Here is a 5456-nt window from a genome sequence, read left to right as displayed (position 1 = left end):
GATTGGAGATATTTGGATCATAAGAGTATCATTCTGTCTTTGTTTTTTTTCAAATTCTTGTTGGTTTAGTAATCTGCTATAAAGCCTAATCTGAAAGTGAGTTTCATTTATGTGTCAATGCAGGAACATTGTTGAGTTTCTACATCGATGTGAGGATGAGAAATTGGTTTCTTTAGATCGTCTTGGACAATCATTGTTCAATAAACTAGCTTTTAAGGTTGAGTCAGACACAAGGTCTATTTTTTTTTACATGGTATCAGAATCAGGTTCATCCCAGTTTTAATCGTGTAGGGCCCCTATTGAGGAGGTGTTGAGTTTTCACAATGATGTGGGTATGAGAAATTGGTCTTTTTATATTGTCTTGACAATTCTCACACTATGAACTAACATTTGTGATTAGGTTAGGCCTAAAGTCCACTTCTACAAATAAAATACACATTCTTATCTAACCTGAAGTGTTTATTTTCAATCATTTGATTTCACCAGCTGGGAAGTCATAACTATCACCAACTCTTTATGTAAGAGTTAGAAGAGAAGGAAATGCTCTATTGGGTAGGAAAACAACAAGTTGGATAAGTATGTTTGAACAAAGTTGATCACATATTTCAAAAAAAAATTATAGAGTAATACACACAAAAAAAAACAAAATAATTATGAATTCTTGTTTTGTGATAGAAACTCCAAAAAGCAACGCCTGCTTTTCTAAAATTATAAGTATTATTTAATAGGTTGTCACCATTGAACCCATAAAATTTGAGCTCAAATAGAGTCGATCACACATATTTCAAAAATAATTATAGACTAATACATACAAAAATTAGGAAAAAAATCCTAAATTCATGTTTCGTGACTCTTGAACTCTAAAAATAATGGTGAGGATCTTGTATAGACTATGAATATCGTTTACAAAGTCGTTACGGGTAGACCCATAACAAAGTTGAACTGTCATTCGCAAAAGAATTATGGAATAACACACACCAAAAAACAAACATATTCTTGGTTTTCTATTTCATGATCCCTAAACTCCCAAAAAAATGGCATTCATCCTATAGATGTTATTAGTATCGATTACTGGGTCATTACATATGGACCCACAAAATTTGGGGACAAAAAAAGTCGTTCAATCATATTCAAAAATTATTGATTAATACACACAAAAAGTTGAAAAAATCCTATTGTCACTTTGTAACACCTAAACTCTAAAAATGTAAATTGAGACTATGGATATCATTCACTAGGTCGTCACTAATAGATTCAAATAATATCAATTCAGATACGTTGCTCGATTTGCGCCTTTGCACGCTCGACCGCTCCATGTTGCTCCCAATTGCACACGCAAGTGTATGTGGCCGCGCAAGTAATATAGTGGCTCTTAAAAGAACCAGATTATTAAACTCAAAGGACTTGTCAATTAATTATTCTTACTAAATTATATTCATTCTAATTATTTATTTAAAGGGAGGATTTCAAAAGATGAATATATTAACTAAACTAAAAATAAATATAAAATAACTAAAAAGAAACAATTAACAAAAAAAAAGATAGATGTTGACACGATCAATGAATGAATCGATCTAGGATTATAATTTAACTAACAATCATGTTTAGCATCAATTTCATCAACTTATTTGATTATCTAGTTATTGATTCACAGGGTTAAATGTATGATCATGGTCTCCCGACCTCTAATCGCCTACGATAAATGACAACCTAACTACATCGTTGAGCGGGGATAGGTTGGACCAAGTACCGAGCATTACGATTTCTTCCTGTATGGTGACCAAACATGGTTTCTAGGTATATCCTTATCCTAGATACAAATTAACCCTAATTATTAAGAGAAAATCATGCTCCTTATATTCCACGTTCTATCCTCTTATTCCTCTCCCGAGTTCAATTTGGACAATATGTTTATTTCAATGCTATCAAGCATCAAATAGTAATCACAAGAATATAAGAACAACTAATATGATAAACAAATCATGTCGAATCAAAATCACTAAACAATCATATTGTAAGTAAATATAATCCAAGAACGAGAAGTTTAACTCCACATAGTCATATAGTAATTACAACCCATCATTCAAAGAAAAGATGTAAAATAAATAAAAGAGAAGAAAAAAAGAAATCCTACATCAAAAGTTAATTTCTACATTCATCCTCCTCCCAATAATTCTTCTTATGGACTATTTATAGATGTAGGAAACTCTGACTAAAATAATTGAGTCCAAAATAAATTGGGAACCCAAAACCTTGACGGAATTGGATTCCACGTCCGAACGCTGGTTCGCCGCCTCAAACTTTAGTGCTGCCTTCAGATTCTGACACGTGGCCATCAGTTTAATTGCAATTCTCCTTCTTCCTTTGGCAGTTTATATGTTTATATATTATTATATTAAATTTAATCCTAAGTTGTCTGTTTGATTTACTTTTATAATCTTTTATCTTTAATTATTTTTAGCTTTAAATTTTTTTATTTTTTCACCAATTTAATTTTACAAATAAAATATATTTTTTGGCATAATTCATAAAATCTAGGCTAAAAAAGGACAGGTATAAATACTAAATATAAGGCAAATAATGATTAAAAATATGTATTTTGGCCTCACATCACTCATCCATCCCACCTGGCCCATTCTAGCGGGGAATAACCTCAATCCGTAGAAGCTGCATCCTCAAGGGCTGAGTGATTATGCCAGTGATCAAGATATCAACCACATAAATAGATTATGTTCGAACAGAGTTGGTCAGTAATATTTCAAAAAAAATCATGAATTAATACACGCGAAAAATAGAGAAAATTCTAAATTTCTATTTTATGACTTCTATAAATGCTAAAAAAAATGATGTGGATTATGTAGAGGGCTATGGCCTGAGTATGGTTCACTAAGTCATTGTTGGTGGTTCTTAAATTTTTTGAGTCAAACCGACCTGATCAGTCATATTCTAAAAAATCAATGGACTAATACACAAAAAAGTTGAATTTTTTTTTTTGTTTGGTGACCCTTAAATGTGAAAAACAATAATGTGGATCACGTATAGGCAATAAAGTATGCTCACTAAGATATTACGAATGGTTCTTAAAATTTTGGAGCCAAACGAAATTGGTTTGTCATATTTCTAAAAATTTATAGACTAATACAAACGAAATTGAGAAAATCCAAAATTCTCATATCGTGATCCCTAAAAGCAAAAAAACTGATGTGATTCTTCTGGAGGCTATGGCTATGGTTCACAGGTCATTACGAATTATCCTAAAAAATATCGGGCTTAACAGACCGCCAGTTATTTTCAAAAATTCATGGACGTTACACACGAAAAATGAAAAATATCCTGAATTTTTATTTTATGACACCTAAATACTAAAACATATGTGAATCAAGTAGAGGCTACATATATGGTTTACTAGGTTATTATGGATGATCCAGAAAAATCTTAGGCCAAAAGGAGCAGGTCAGTCATATTTCAAAAAAAATCATGGACTAATACACAAAAAATTGAGAAAATATTGAATTCGAGTTTTACGACCCCTAAATGCTAAAAAAATGTTGTGGATCACGTAAAGGCTATGAATATTGTTTACTATGTCATTACGGACGGTCCTAAAATATATTGAGCTAACCAGAATCGCTCACTCATAATTTCAAAGATTTATGGACTACCACACACGAAAAATGGAGAATATCATGAATTCCTATTTCGTGACTTCTGAATGTTAATAAAATTGGTGTGGATCATGTAGTGGTTATGGGTATGGTTCACTAGGTCATTACAGATGGTCCTAAGAAATATTGGTTCAAATAGTGAATGTTAGTTATATTTCCAAAAATTCATGAATTAATACACATCAAAAAGTGAGAAAATTATAAATTTATGTTTTATCACACCTCTAAATGCTAAAAAATAATAATGGTGTGGATCATGTGAAGGCTATGAGTATGGTTCACTAGGTCATTAAGAATGATCCTAAAAAATTATGGGTCAAGTAGAGTCAGTTAATTATTTTCCAAAATACATGGACTAACACACACAAAAAAACTAAAAAAATCTAGAATTTCTATTTCTTGACCTCCAATCTCTAAAGAAAGTGGCATCCATCTTGTATATGCTATGATTATTGTTCATTAGATCATTACAGATTGACCCACAAAATTTGAAACCTAACAGAGTATGTCAGACATATTTCCAAATATCAATGGACTAGTAACACAAAAAACTGAGAAAATTCTTATATCATATTTTGTGACCCCCAAAATACTAAGAAAATGGCATTCATTTTGTATATGCTATAATTATTGTTCACTAGGTCGTCATGGAAGGACCCACAAAATTTGGGTTAAACAAAGTTGATTAATCATATTCCCAAAAAATTGTGAATTAATACACACGAAAAATTTGTGAATATCCTAAATTTTAGAACAATGGTATTCATCTTGAAAAAATCTTGATTTTTTGTTTACAAAACCACAAATTCTAGAAAAGTGGCATTCATCTTGTAGATGTTGTGAATGTCATTCACTATGTCATAACAGATTGACTTATAAAATTTGAGGTCAAACAGAGTCAATCAGCCATTTTCCAAAACATTCATAGACTAATTTACACAAAAAGCTAAAAAAAAAATCTGAATTCATGTTTCGTGACACCTAAACTCCAAAAAAATAGTGTGCATCCTATTAGAGATTATGGGTATGAAACCAAGGATGAAACCGCAAAATTTAGAATCAAATTGAATTGGTCTTTGGTCAATCATATTTTTTAAAATATTGTGAACTAATACACACGAAAATCTGGAAAAATCATGAGTTCTTGTTTTCTCAACCCTAAACTCCAAAAAAGTGTCATCTGTCTTACAAAGGCTTTAAGAGTATTTCACTAGGTCATTTTACAAATGAACCCACAAAATTTGAAGTCAAACAAAGTCTATCAATCATATTCCAAAAATTCATCAATATTACACATTAAAAGATGTGATAATTCTAAATTCCTATTATCACCCCAAAACTTAAAAATTGTGATTTTAGCTCTAGAGAAGCAATTAGTATAGTTCAATAGGTCAGATTAAATGGCACAACACAATTTGGTTTCAAACAAAATCGATTAATTGTATACTGAAAAATTTATGATCAAATACACACGAAAAGCTAAGATTCTTCTTTGGGTCCAGGGAATCGATCAATCGTATTCCATAAATAATTACTAAATTTTTCTTGGCGCAAAAACATCAAAAATCAAAGAAAGTATTAAATATTTTCATTTCATACAAACCCATATATATATACATAAACTTGATCAACAAACAATCACACCCCCGACTTTATATATACTACTAAACATGACTTACTTAAATCACTCATTTAATCTCTCTTTTTCTTTCTTTCCTATTCCTTCAAACCAATCAATCCAGAATGTCATAAACAATACATACAATAATAATCACAATAAAATAAGAATTT

This window comes from Solanum stenotomum, chromosome 2 (assembly GCF_019186545.1).
Source record: "Solanum stenotomum isolate F172 chromosome 2, ASM1918654v1, whole genome shotgun sequence".
Classification (NCBI taxonomy): Eukaryota; Viridiplantae; Streptophyta; class Magnoliopsida; order Solanales; family Solanaceae; genus Solanum; species Solanum stenotomum.
Note: the sequence above shows the minus strand (reverse complement) of the source record.